The sequence below is a fragment of the Procambarus clarkii genome, chromosome 23 (genome assembly GCF_040958095.1).
Source record: "Procambarus clarkii isolate CNS0578487 chromosome 23, FALCON_Pclarkii_2.0, whole genome shotgun sequence".
Lineage (NCBI taxonomy): Eukaryota > Metazoa > Arthropoda > Malacostraca > Decapoda > Cambaridae > Procambarus > Procambarus clarkii.
In genome coordinates, this window is record NC_091172.1 from 2531865 (window position 1) to 2547229 (window position 15365).

The window sequence follows — 15365 nt, forward strand, 5'->3', positions numbered from 1 at the left end:
TTTGTGCAAAATTTGACTCACTGCCGCTTTCATGACTTGGCGTATGTTGGGTATAAAAAGGTAATTTTAAACTGCGAATACGTGCATAGAGTCAGAATTTGGCTTAAAAATATTGCTCTGTCCTCGAATTGGGATGTTTGGTATATTTTGAAAACTGCAGGGGAGTTTGTGCAAAATGTGACTCACTGCCGCTTTCAGTACTTGGCATATGTTGGGTATAAAAAAGTCGTAATATTCAAACTGCGAATACTTGCAGAGAGTCAAATTTGGCTCCAAAATATTGCTCTAGGCCTCGAAATTGGGATATTGGGATATTTCGAAAACTGCAAGGGGAGTTTGTGCGAAATGTGACTCACTGCCGCTTTCAGGAACTTGGCATATGTTGGGTAAAAAATGTCGTAATTTCAAACCGCGAATACGTGCATAGAGCCTGAATTTTGCTCCAAAATATGGCTCAGGCCACGAAATTGGGATGTTTGAGATATTTTTGAAAACTACTAGGGGGGGTTTGGGACAAATGTGACCAAACGCCGCGTTCAGTACTGGGCATATGTTGGGTATAAAAAAAGTCGTAATTTCAAACTGCGAATACGTTCAGAGAGCCAGAATTGGCTCCAAAATATGGCTCAGGCCTCAAATTGGGATGTTTGTGATATTTTGAAAACTGCAGGGGGGGGGGGGTTTGGGACAAATGTGACCAAATGCCGCGTTCAGTACTGGGCATATGTTGGGTATAAAAAGTCGTAATTTCAAACTGCGAATACGTGCAGAGAACTAGAACTTGGCTCCAAAAAATGGCTCAGGCCTCGAAACTGGGATGTTTGGGAAATTTTGAAAACTGGGGGGATTGAGACAAATGTGACCAAACGCCGCTTTCAGTACTTGGCATGTTTGGTATATAAATTCATAAATTCAAACTGCGAATACGTGCAGAGAGCCAGAATTTGGCTCCAAAATATGGCTCATGCCTCGAAATTGGGATGTTTGGGATATTTTGAAAACTGCAGGCAGGTTTGGGACAAATGTGACCAAACGCCACTTTCAGTACTTTGCATATGTTGGGTATAAAAAGTCGTAATTTCAAACTGCGAATACGTGCAGAAAGCCAGAATTTGGTCCAAAATATGGCTCAGGCCTCAAAATTGGGATATTTGGGATATTTCGAAAACTGCAGGGGAGTTTGTGCGAAATGTGACTGACTGACGCTTTCAGAACTTGGCATATGTTGGGTATAAAATCTCGTAATTTCAAACAGCGAATACGTGCATAGAGCCAGAATTTGGCTCCAAAATATGGCTCAGGCCTCGAAATTGGAATGTTTTTCGATATTTTGAAAACTGCAGGGGGGGTTTTGGGACAAATGTGACCAAACGCCGCTTTCTGTACTTGGTATATGTTGGGTATAAAAAAGAAGTAATTTCAAACTGCGAATACGTGCAGAGAGCCAGAGTTTGGCTCCAAAATATGACTTAGGCCTCAAAATTGGGATGTTTGGGATATTTCGAAAACTGCAGGGGAGTTTGTGCAAAATTTGACTCACTGCCGCTTTCATGACTTGGCATATGTTGGGTATAAAAAGGTAATTTTAAATTGCGAATACGTGCATAGAGCCAGAATTTGGTTCAAAATATTGCTCTGTCCTCGAAATTGGGATGTTTGGATATTTGAAACTCCAGGGGGGTTTGGGACCAATATGACTAAACGCCGCTTTCAGAACTTGGCATATATTTGGGTATAAAAAGTCGTAATTTTCAAACTGCGAATACGTGCAGAGAGCTTGAATTTGGCTCCAAATATGGCTCAGGCTCGAAAGTGGGATGTTTTGGGATATTTTGAAACTGCTGGGGAGTTTGTGCAAATGTGACTTACTGCTGCTTCAGTATTTGCCTATGTTTGGGTATAAAAAGTCGTAATTTCAAACTGCGAATACGTGCAGAGAGCCAGAATTTGGCTCCAAAATATGGCTCAGGCGTCGAAATTGGGATATTTGGGATATTTCGAAAACTGCAAGGGAGTTTGAGCGAAATGTATGACCTCACTGCCGCTTTCAGGACTTGGCATATGTTGGGTAAAAAATGTCGTAATTTCAAACCGCGAATACGTACATAGAGCCTGAATTTTGCTCCAAAAAATGGCTCAGGCCACGAAATTCGGATGTTGGGATATTTTGAAAACTGCAGGGGGGGGTTTGGGACAATTGTGACCACACGCCGCGTTCAGTACTGGGCATATGTTGGGTATAAAAAATTCGTAATTTCAAACTGCGAATATGTGCAGAGAGCCAGAATTTGGCTCCAAAATATGGCTCAGGCCTCGAAATTGGGGTGTTTGGGATATTTTGAAAACTGCAGGGGGGGATTGAGACAAATGTGACCAAACACCGCTTTCAGTACTTGGCATATGTTGGGTATAAAAAAGTCGTAATTTCAAACTGCGTATACGTGCAGAGAGCGAGAATTTAGCTCCAAATATTGCTCAGGCCTCGAAATTGGGATATTTGGATATTTCGAAAACTGCAGGGGAGTTTGTGCAAATGTGACTCACTGATGCTTTCAGTACTTGGCATATGTTGGGTATAAAAAAGTCGTAATTTCAAACTGCGAATACGTGCAGAGAGCCAGAATTTAGCTCCAAAATATGGCTCAGGCCTCGAAATTGGGGTGTTTGGGATATTTTGAAAACTGCAGGGGGGATTGAGACAAATGTGACCAAACGCGGCTTTCAGTACTTGGCATATGTTGGGTATAAAAAGGTAATTTTAAATTGCGAATACGTGCATAGAGCCAGAATTTGGCTCAAAAATATTGCTCTGTCCTCGAAATTGGGATGTTTGGGATATTTTGAAAACTCCAGAGGGGTTTGGGACCAATATGACTAAACGCCGCTTTCAGAACTTGGCATATGTTGGGTATAAAAAGTCGTAATTTCAAACTGCGAATACGTGCAGAGAGCCAGAGTTTGGCTCCAAAATATGGCTCATGCCTCGAAATTGGGATGTTTGCAATATTTTGAAAACTGCAGGGAGGTTTGGGTCAAATGTGACCAAACGCCACTTTCAGTACTTGGCATATGTTGGGTATAAAAAGTCGTAATTTCAAACTGCGAATACGTGCAGAAAGCCAGAATTTGGCTCCAAAATATGGCTCAGGCTTCAAAATTGGGATATTTGGGATATTTCGAAAACTGCAGGGGAGTTTGTGCGAAATGTGACTGACTGCCGCTTTCAGAACTTGGCATATGTTGGGGTATAAAATCTCGTAATTTCAAACCGCGAATACGTGCATAGAGCCAGAATTTGGCTTCAAAATATGGCTCAGGCCTCGAAATTGGGATGTTTGGGATATTTTGAAAACTGCAGGGGGGGTTTTGGGACAAATGTGACCAAACGCCGCTTTCTGTACTTGGTATATGTTGGGTATAAAAAAGAAGTAATTTCAAACTGCGAATACGTTCAGAGAGCCAGAGTTTGGCTCCAAAATATGGCTCAGGCCTCAAAATTGGGATGTTTGGGATATTTCGAAAACTGCAGGGGAGTTTGTGCAAAATTTGACTCACTGCCGCTTTCATGACTTGGCATATGTTGGGTATAAAAAGGTAATTTTAAACTGCGAATACGTGCATAGAGCCAGAATTTGGCTTAAAAATATTGCTCTGTCCTCGAAATTGGGATGTTTGGGATATTTCGAAAACTGCAATAGAGTTTGTGCAAAATGTAACTCACTGCCGCTTTCAGGAATTGGCATATGTTGGGTATAAAAATCGTAATATTAAACTGCGAATACGTGCAGAGAGCCAGATTTTGGCTCCATAATATTGCTCAGGCCTCGATATTGGGATATTTGGGATATTTCGAAAACTGCAAGGGAGTTTGTGCAAAATGTGACTCACTGCCGCTTTCAAGAATTGGCATATGTTGGGTATAAAAAGTCGTAATATCAGTCTGCGAATACGTGCATAGAGCCGGAATTTGGCTCCAAATATGGCTCAGGCCTCCAAATTGGGATGTTTGGGATATTTTAAAACTGCAGGGAGGTTTGGGACAAATGTGACCAACGCCACTTTCAGTACTTGGCATATGTTGGGTAAAAAATGTCGTAATTTCAAACCGCGAATACGTGCATAGAGCCGGAATTTGGCTCCAAAATATGGCTCAGGCCTCGAAATGGGGATGTTTGGGATATTTTGAAAACTGCAGGGGGGGTTTGGGACAATTGTGACCACACGCCGCTTTCAGTACTGGGCATATGTTGGGTATAAAAAAGTCGTAATTTTAAACTGCGAATACGTGCAGAGAGCCAGAGTTTGGCTCCAAAATATGGCTCAGGCCTCGAAATTGGGATGTTTGGGATATTTCGAAAACTGCAGGGGAGTTTGTGCCAAATGTGACTCACTGCCGCTTTCAGTACTTGGTATATGTTGGGAATAAAATGTCGTAATTTCATAACGCGAATACGTGCATAGAGATAGAATTTGACTCCAAAATATGGATCAGGCCTCGAAATTGGGATGTTTGGGATATTTCGAAAACTGCAGGGGAGTTTGTGCAAAATTTGACTCATTGCCGCTTACATGACTTGGCATATGTTGGGTTATAAAAAGGTAATTTTAAATTGCGAATACGTGCATAGAGCCGGAATTTGGCTAAAAAATATTGCTCTGTCCTCGAAATTGGGATGTGTGGGATATTTTGAAAACTCCAGGGGGGTTTGGGACCAATATGACCAAACGCCGCTTTCAGAACTTGGTATATGTTGGGTATAAAAAGTCGTAATTTCAAACTGCGAATACGTGCATAGAGCCAGAATTTGGCTCCAAAATATGGCTCAGGCGTCGAAATTGGGATATTTGGGATATTTCGAAAACTGCACGGGATTTTATGCAAAATTTGACTCACTGCCGCTTTCATGACTTGGCGTATGTTGGGTATAAAAAGGTAATTTTAAACTGCGAATACGTGCATAGAGCCAGAATTTGGCTTAAAAATATTGCTCTGTCCTCGAAATTGGGATGTTTGGTATATTTTGAAAACTCCAGGGGAGTTTGTGCAAAATGTGACTCACTTGCCGCTTTCAGTACTTGGCATATGTAGGGTATAAAAAGTCGTAATATCAAACTGCGAATACTTGCAGAGAGTCAAAATTTGGCTCCAAAATATTGCTCAGGCCTCGAAATTGGGATATTTGGGATATTTCGAAAACTGCAAGGGAGTTTGTGCGAAATGTGACTCACTGCCGCTTTCAGGACTTGGCATATGTTGGGTAAAAAATGTCGTAATTTCAAACCGCGAATACGTGCATAGAGCCTGAATTTTGCTCCAAAATATGGCTCAGGCCACGAAATTGGGATGTTTGAGATATTTTGAAAACTACTGGGGGGGTTTGGGACAAATGTGACCAAACGCCGCGTTCAGTACTGGGCATATGTTGGGTATAAAAAAATCGTAATTTCAAACTGCGAATACGTTCAGAGAGCCAGAATTTGGCTCCAAAATATGGCTCAGGCCTCAAAATTGGGATGTTTGTGATATTTTGAAAACTGCAGGGGGGGGGGGGGGTTGGGACAAATGTGACCAAATGCCGCGTTCAGTACTGGGCATATGTTGGGTATAAAAAAGTCGTAATTTCAAACTGCGAATACGTGCAGAGAACTAGAACTTGGCTCCAAAATATGGCTCAGGCCTCGAAACTGGGATGTTTGGGAAATTTTGAAAACTGCAGGGGGGATTGAGACAAATGTGACCAAACGCCGCTTTCAGTACTTGGCATGTTTGGTATATAAATTCATAAATTCAAACTGCGAATACGTGCAGAAAGCCAGAATTTGGCTCCAAAATATGGCTCAGGCCTCAAAATTGGGATATTTGGGATATTTCGAAAACTGCAGGGGAGTTTGTGCGAAATGTGACTGACTGCCGCTTTCAGAACTTGGCATATGTTGGGTATAAAATCTCGTAATTTCAAACCGCGAATACGTGCATAGAGCCAGAATTTGGCTCCAAAATATGGCTCAGGCCTCGAAATTGGGATGTTTGGGATATTTTGAAAACTGCAGGGGGGGTTTTGGGACAAATATGACCAAACGCCGCTTTCTGTACTTGGTATATGTTGGGTATAAAAAAGAAGTAATTTCAAACTGCGAATACGTGCAGAGAGCCAGAGTTTGGCTCCAAAATATGGCTCAGGCCTCTAAATTGGGATGTTTGGGATATTTCGAAAACTGCAGGGGAGTTTGTGGAAAAGTTGACTCACTGCCGCTTTCATGACTTGGCATATGTTGGGTATAAAAAGGTAATTTTAAATTGCGAATACGTGCATAGAGCCAGAATTTGGCTCAAAAATATTGCTCTGTCCTCGAAATTGGGATGTTTGCGATATTTTGAAAACTCTAGGGGGGTTTGGGACCAATATGACCAAACGCCGCTTTCAGAACTTGGCATATGTTGGGTATAAAAAGTCGTAATTTCAAACTGCGAATACGTGCAGAGAGCTTGAATTTGGCTCCAAAATTTGGCTCAGGCCTCGAAAGTTGGATGTTTGGGATATTTTGAAAACTGCAGGGGAGTTTGTGCAAAATGTGATTCACTGCCGCTTTCAGGACTTGGCATATGTTGGGTAAAAAATGTCGTAATTTCAAACCGTGAATACGTGCATAGAGCCTGAATTTTGCTCCAAAAAATGGCTCAGGCCACGAAATTCGGATGTTTGGGATATTTTGAAAACTGCAGGGGGGGTTTGGGACAATTGTGACCACACGCCGCGTTCAGTACTGAACATATGTTGGGTATAATAAAGTCGTAATTTCAAACTGCGAATATGTGCAGAGAGCCAGAATTTGGCTCCAAAATATGGCTCAGGCCTCGAAATTGGGATATTTTGGATATTTCGAAAACTGCAGGGGAGTTTGTGCGAAATGGGACTCACTGCCGCTTTCATGACTTGGTATATGTTGGGTATAAAATGTCATAATTTCAAAACGCGAATACGTGCATAGAGCCAGAATTTGGCTCCAAAATATGGATCAGGCCTCGAAATTAGGATGTTTGGGATATTTTAAAAACTGTAGGGGGGTTTGGGTCAAATGTGACCAAACGCCGCTTTCTGTACTTGGTATATGTTGGGTATAAAAAGTCGTAATTTCAAACTGCGAATACGTGCAGAGAGCCAGAATTTAGCTCCAAAATATGGCTCAGGCCTCGAAATTGGGATGTTTGGGATATTTTGAAAACTGCAGGGGGGATTGAGACAAATGTGACCAAACGCCGCTTTCAGTACTTGGCATATGTTGGGTATAAAAAGTCGTAATTTCAAACTGCGAATACGTGCAGAGAGCCAGAATTTGGCTCCAAAATATTGCTCAGGCCTCGAAATTGGGATGTTTGGAATATTTTGAAAACTGCAGGGGGGGTTTGGGACAAATGTGACCAAATGCTGCTTTCAGTACTTGGCATATGTTGGGCATAAAAAAGTCGTATTTTCAAACTGCGAATACGTGCAGAGAGCTAGAATTTGGCTCGAAAATATTGCTCAGTCCTCGAAATTGGGATATTTGGGATATTTCGAAAACTGCAGCGGAGTTTGTGCGAAATGTGACTCACTGCCGGTTTCAGGACTTGGCATATGTTGGGTATAAAATGCCGTAATTTCAAACCGCGAATACGTGCATAGAGCTAGAATTTGGCTCCAAAATATGGCACAGGCCTCGAAATTGGGATGTTTCGGATATTTTGAAAACTGCAGGAGGGTTTGGGACAAAGGATACCAAACGCCGCTTTCAGTACCTGGCATATATTGGGTATAAAAAAGTCGTAATTTCAAACTGCGAATACGTGCAGAGAGCCAGAGTTTGGCTCCAAAATATGGCTCAGGCCTCGAAATTGGGATGTTTGGGATATTTCGAAAACTGCAAGGGAGTTTGTGCAAAATGTAACTCACTGCCGCTTTCAGGAATTGGCATATGTTGGGTATAAAAATCGTAATATTAAACTGCGAATACGTGGAGAGAGCCAGAATTTGACTCCATAATATGGCTCAGGCCTCGAAATTGGGATGTTTGGGATATTTCGAAAACTGCAAGGGAGTTTGTGCAAAATGTAACTCACTGCCGCTTTCAGGAATTGGCATATGTTGGGTATAAAAATCGTAATATTAAACTGCGAATACGTGCAGAGAGCCAGATTTTGGCTCCATAATATTGCTCAGGCCTCGATATTGGGATATTTGGGATATTTCGAAAACTGCAAGGGAGTTTGTGCAAAATGTGACTCACTGCCGCTTTCAAGAATTGGCATATGTTGGGTATAAAAAGTCGTAATATCAGTCTGCGAATACGTGCATAGAGCCGGAATTTGGCTCCAAAATATGGCTCAGGCCTCCAAATTGGGATGTTTGGGATATTTTTAAAACTGCAGGGAGGTTTGGGACAAATGTGACCAAACGCCACTTTCAGTACTTGGCATATGTTGGGTAAAAAATGTCGTAATTTCAAACCGCGAATACGTGCATAGAGCCGGAATTTGGCTCCAAAATATGGCTCAGGCCTCGAAATGGGGATGTTTGGGATATTTTGAAAACTGCAGGGGGGGTTTGGGACAATTGTGACCACACGCCGCTTTCAGTACTGGGCATATGTTGGGTATAAAAAAGTCGTAATTTTAAACTGCGAATACGTGCAGAGAGCCAGAGTTTGGCTCCAAAATATGGCTCAGGCCTCGAAATTGGGATGTTTGGGATATTTCGAAAACTGCAGGGGAGTTTGTGCCAAATGTGACTCACTGCCGCTTTCAGTACTTGGTATATGTTGGGAATAAAATGTCGTAATTTCATAACGCGAATACGTGCATAGAGATAGAATTTGACTCCAAAATATGGATCAGGCCTCGAAATTGGGATGTTTGGGATATTTCGAAAACTGCAGGGGAGTTTGTGCAAAATTTGACTCATTGCCGCTTACATGACTTGGCATATGTTGGGTATAAAAAGGTAATTTTAAATTGCGAATACGTGCATAGAGCCGGAATTTGGCTAAAAAATATTGCTCTGTCCTCGAAATTGGGATGTGTGGGATATTTTGAAAACTCCAGGGGGGTTTGGGACCAATATGACCAAACGCCGCTTTCAGAACTTGGTATATGTTGGGTATAAAAAGTCGTAATTTCAAACTGCGAATACGTGCATAGAGCCAGAATTTGGCTCCAAAATATGGCTCAGGCGTCGAAATTGGGATATTTGGGATATTTCGAAAACTGCACGGGATTTTATGCAAAATTTGACTCACTGCCGCTTTCATGACTTGGCGTATGTTGGGTATAAAAAGGTAATTTTAAACTGCGAATACGTGCATAGAGCCAGAATTTGGCTTAAAAATATTGCTCTGTCCTCGAAATTGGGATGTTTGGTATATTTTGAAAACTCCAGGGGAGTTTGTGCAAAATGTGACTCACTGCCGCTTTCAGTACTTGGCATATGTAGGGTATAAAAAGTCGTAATATCAAACTGCGAATACTTGCAGAGAGTCAAAATTTGGCTCCAAAATATTGCTCAGGCCTCGAAATTGGGATATTTGGGATATTTCGAAAACTGCAAGGGAGTTTGTGCGAAATGTGACTCACTGCCGCTTTCAGGACTTGGCATATGTTGGGTAAAAAATGTCGTAATTTCAAACCGCGAATACGTGCATAGAGCCTGAATTTTGCTCCAAAATATGGCTCAGGCCACGAAATTGGGATGTTTGAGATATTTTGAAAACTACTGGGGGGGTTTGGGACAAATGTGACCAAACGCCGCGTTCAGTACTGGGCATATGTTGGGTATAAAAAAATCGTAATTTCAAACTGCGAATACGTTCAGAGAGCCAGAATTTGGCTCCAAAATATGGCTCAGGCCTCAAAATTGGGATGTTTGTGATATTTTGAAAACTGCAGGGGGGGGGGGGGTTGGGACAAATGTGACCAAATGCCGCGTTCAGTACTGGGCATATGTTGGGTATAAAAAAGTCGTAATTTCAAACTGCGAATACGTGCAGAGAACTAGAACTTGGCTCCAAAATATGGCTCAGGCCTCGAAACTGGGATGTTTGGGAAATTTTGAAAACTGCAGGGGGGATTGAGACAAATGTGACCAAACGCCGCTTTCAGTACTTGGCATGTTTGGTATATAAATTCATAAATTCAAACTGCGAATACGTGCAGAAAGCCAGAATTTGGCTCCAAAATATGGCTCAGGCCTCAAAATTGGGATATTTGGGATATTTCGAAAACTGCAGGGGAGTTTGTGCGAAATGTGACTGACTGCCGCTTTCAGAACTTGGCATATGTTGGGTATAAAATCTCGTAATTTCAAACCGCGAATACGTGCATAGAGCCAGAATTTGGCTCCAAAATATGGCTCAGGCCTCGAAATTGGGATGTTTGGGATATTTTGAAAACTGCAGGGGGGGTTTTGGGACAAATATGACCAAACGCCGCTTTCTGTACTTGGTATATGTTGGGTATAAAAAAGAAGTAATTTCAAACTGCGAATACGTGCAGAGAGCCAGAGTTTGGCTCCAAAATATGGCTCAGGCCTCTAAATTGGGATGTTTGGGATATTTCGAAAACTGCAGGGGAGTTTGTGGAAAAGTTGACTCACTGCCGCTTTCATGACTTGGCATATGTTGGGTATAAAAAGGTAATTTTAAATTGCGAATACGTGCATAGAGCCAGAATTTGGCTCAAAAATATTGCTCTGTCCTCGAAATTGGGATGTTTGCGATATTTTGAAAACTCTAGGGGGGTTTGGGACCAATATGACCAAACGCCGCTTTCAGAACTTGGCATATGTTGGGTATAAAAAGTCGTAATTTCAAACTGCGAATACGTGCAGAGAGCTTGAATTTGGCTCCAAAATTTGGCTCAGGCCTCGAAAGTTGGATGTTTGGGATATTTTGAAAACTGCAGGGGAGTTTGTGCAAAATGTGATTCACTGCCGCTTTCAGGACTTGGCATATGTTGGGTAAAAAATGTCGTAATTTCAAACCGTGAATACGTGCATAGAGCCTGAATTTTGCTCCAAAAAATGGCTCAGGCCACGAAATTCGGATGTTTGGGATATTTTGAAAACTGCAGGGGGGGTTTGGGACAATTGTGACCACACGCCGCGTTCAGTACTGAACATATGTTGGGTATAATAAAGTCGTAATTTCAAACTGCGAATATGTGCAGAGAGCCAGAATTTGGCTCCAAAATATGGCTCAGGCCTCGAAATTGGGATATTTTGGATATTTCGAAAACTGCAGGGGAGTTTGTGCGAAATGGGACTCACTGCCGCTTTCATGACTTGGTATATGTTGGGTATAAAATGTCATAATTTCAAAACGCGAATACGTGCATAGAGCCAGAATTTGGCTCCAAAATATGGATCAGGCCTCGAAATTAGGATGTTTGGGATATTTTAAAAACTGTAGGGGGGTTTGGGTCAAATGTGACCAAACGCCGCTTTCTGTACTTGGTATATGTTGGGTATAAAAAAGTCGTAATTTCAAACTGCGAATACGTGCAGAGAGCCAGAATTTAGCTCCAAAATATGGCTCAGGCCTCGAAATTGGGATGTTTGGGATATTTTGAAAACTGCAGGGGGGATTGAGACAAATGTGACCAAACGCCGCTTTCAGTACTTGGCATATGTTGGGTATAAAAAAGTCGTAATTTCAAACTGCGAATACGTGCAGAGAGCCAGAATTTGGCTCCAAAATATTGCTCAGGCCTCGAAATTGGGATGTTTGGAATATTTTGAAAACTGCAGGGGGGGTTTGGGACAAATGTGACCAAATGCTGCTTTCAGTACTTGGCATATGTTGGGCATAAAAAAGTCGTATTTTCAAACTGCGAATACGTGCAGAGAGCTAGAATTTGGCTCGAAAATATTGCTCAGTCCTCGAAATTGGGATATTTGGGATATTTCGAAAACTGCAGCGGAGTTTGTGCGAAATGTGACTCACTGCCGGTTTCAGGACTTGGCATATGTTGGGTATAAAATGCCGTAATTTCAAACCGCGAATACGTGCATAGAGCTAGAATTTGGCTCCAAAATATGGCACAGGCCTCGAAATTGGGATGTTTCGGATATTTTGAAAACTGCAGGAGGGTTTGGGACAAAGGATACCAAACGCCGCTTTCAGTACCTGGCATATATTGGGTATAAAAAAGTCGTAATTTCAAACTGCGAATACGTGCAGAGAGCCAGAGTTTGGCTCCAAAATATGGCTCAGGCCTCGAAATTGGGATGTTTGGGATATTTCGAAAACTGCAAGGGAGTTTGTGCAAAATGTAACTCACTGCCGCTTTCAGGAATTGGCATATGTTGGGTATAAAAATCGTAATATTAAACTGCGAATACGTGGAGAGAGCCAGAATTTGACTCCATAATATGGCTCAGGCCTCGAAATTGGGATGTTTGGGATATTTCGAAAACTGCAAGGGAGTTTGTGCAAAATGTAACTCACTGCCGCTTTCAGGAATTGGCATATGTTGGGTATAAAAAGTCGTTATATCAGTCTGCGAATACGTGCATAGAGCCGGAATTTGGCTCCAAAATATGGCTCAGGCCTCCAAATTGGGATGTTTGGGATATTTTTAAAACTGCAGGGAGGTTTGGGACAAATGTGACCAAACGCCACTTTCAGTCCTTGGCATATGTTGGGTAAAAAATGTCGTAAATTCAAACCGCGAATACGTGCATAGAGCCGGAATTTGGCTCCAAAATATGGCTCAGGCCTCGAAATGGGGATGTTTGGGATATTTTGAAAACTGCAGGGGGGGATTGGGACAATTGTGACCACACGCCGCGTTCAGTACTGGGCATATGTTGGGTATAAAAAAGTCGTAATTTCAATCTGCGAATACGTGCAGAGGGCCAGAGTTTGGCTCCAAAATATGGCTCAGGCCTCGAAATTGGGATGTTTGGGATATTTCGAAAACTGCAGGGGAGTTTGTGCCAAATGTGACTCACTGCCGCTTTCAGTACTTGGTATATGTTGGGTATAAAATGTCGTAATTTCAAAACGCGAATACGTGCATAGAGATAGAATTTGACTCCAAAATATGGATCAGGCCTCGAAATTGGGATGTTAGTGATATTTTGAAAACTGCAGGGAGGGCTTTGGAAAAATGAGACCAAACGCCGCTTTCAGTACTTGGTATATGTTGGGTATAAAAAAGTCGTAAATTCAATCTGCGAATACGTGCATAGAGCCAGAATTTGGCTCCAAAATATGGCTCAGGCGTCGAAATTGGGATATTTGGGATATTTCGAAAACTGCACGGGAGTTTGTGCAAAATTTGACTCACTGCCGCTTTCAGTACTTGGCACATGTTGGGTATAAAAAGTCGTAATATCAAACTGCGAATACTTGCAGAGAGCCAAAATTTGGCTCCAAAATATTGCTCAGGCCTCGAAATTGGGATATTTGGGATATTTCGAAAACTGCAAGGGAGTTTGTGCGAAATGTGACTCACTGCCGCTTTCAGGACTTGGCATATGTTGGGTAAAAAATGTCGTAATTTCAAACCGCGAATACGTGCATAGAGCCTGAATTTTGCTCCAAAATATGGCTCAGGCTACGAAATTGGGATGTTTGGGATATTTTGAAAACTACAGGGGGGGTTTGGGACAAATGTGACCAAATGCCGCGTTCAGTACTGGGCATATGTTGGGTATAAAAAAGTCGTAATTTCAAACTGCTACTACGTTCAGAGAGCCAGAATTTGACTCCAAAATATGGCTCAGGCCTCAAAATTGGGATATTTGGGATATTTTGAAAACTGCACGGGCTTTTGGGACAAATGTGACCAAACGCCGCTTTCTGTACTTGGTATATGTTGGGTATAAAAAAGTGGTAATTTCAAGCTGCGAATACATACAGAGAGCCAGAATTTGGCGCCAAAATATGGCTCAGGCATCAAAATTGGGATATTTATGATATTTCAAAAACTGCAGGGGAGTTTGTGCGAAATGTGACTCACTGCCGGTTTCAGGACTTGGCATATGCTGGGTATAAAATGTCGTAATTTCAAACCGCGAATACATGCATAGAGCCAGAATTTGGCTCCAAAATATTGCTCAGGCCTCGAAATTGGGATGTTTTAAATATTTGGAAAACTGCAGGGGGGGTTTGGGACAAATGTGACCAAACGCTGCTTTCAGTACTTGGCATATGTTGGGCATAAAAAAGTCGTATTTTCAAACTGCGAATACGTGCAGAGAGCTAGAATTTGGCTCGAAAATATTGCTCAGTCCTCGAAATTGGGATATTTGGGATATTTCGAAAACTGCAGAGGAGTTTGTGCGAAATGTGACTCACTGCCGGTTTCAGGACTTGGCATATGTTTGGTAAAAAATGTCGTAATTTCAAACCGCGAATACGTGCATAGAGCTAGAATTTGGCTCCAAAATATGGCTCAGGCCTCGTAATTGGGATGTTTGGGATATTTCGAGAACTGCCAGGGAGTTTGTGCAAAATGTAACTCACTGCCGCTTTCAGTACTTGGAAAATGTTGGATATAAAAATCGTATTATTAAACTGCGAATACGTGGAGACAGCCAGAATTTGGCTCCATAATATGGCTCAGGCCTCGATATTGGGATATTTGAGATATTTCGAAAACTGCAAGGGAGTTTGTGCAAAATGTGACTCTCTGCCGCTTTCAGGAATTGGCATATGTTGGGTGTAAAAATTCGAAGTTTCAATCTGCGAATACATGCATTGAACCAGAATTTGGCGCCAAAATATGGCTCAGGCCTCCAAATTGGGATGTTTGGGATATTTTGAAAACTGCAGGGGGGGTTTGGGACAATTGTGACCACACGCCGCGGTCAGTACTGGGCATATGTTGGGTATAAAAAAGTCGTAATTTCAATCTGCGAATACGTGCAGAGAGCCAGAGTTTGGCTCCAAAATATGGCTCAGGCCTCGAAATTTGGATGTTTGGGATATTTCGAAAACTGCAGGGGAGTTTGTGCCAAATGTGACTCACTGCCGCTTTCAGTACTTGGTATATGTTGGGTATAAAATGTCGTAATTTCAAAACGCGAATACGTGCATAGAGATAGAATTTGACTCAAAAATATGGATCAGGCCTCGAAATTGGGATGTTTGTGATATTTTGAAAACTGCAGGGAGGGCTTGGGAAAAATGAGACCAAACGCCGCTTTCAGTACTTGGTATATGTTGGGTATAAAAAAGTCGTAAATTCAAACTGCGAATACGTGCAGAGAGCCAGAGTTTGGCTCCAAAATATGGCTCAGGCCTCAAAATTGGGATGTTTGGGATATTTCGAAAACTGCAGGGGAGTTTGTGCAAAATTTGACTCACTGCCGCTTACATGACTTGGC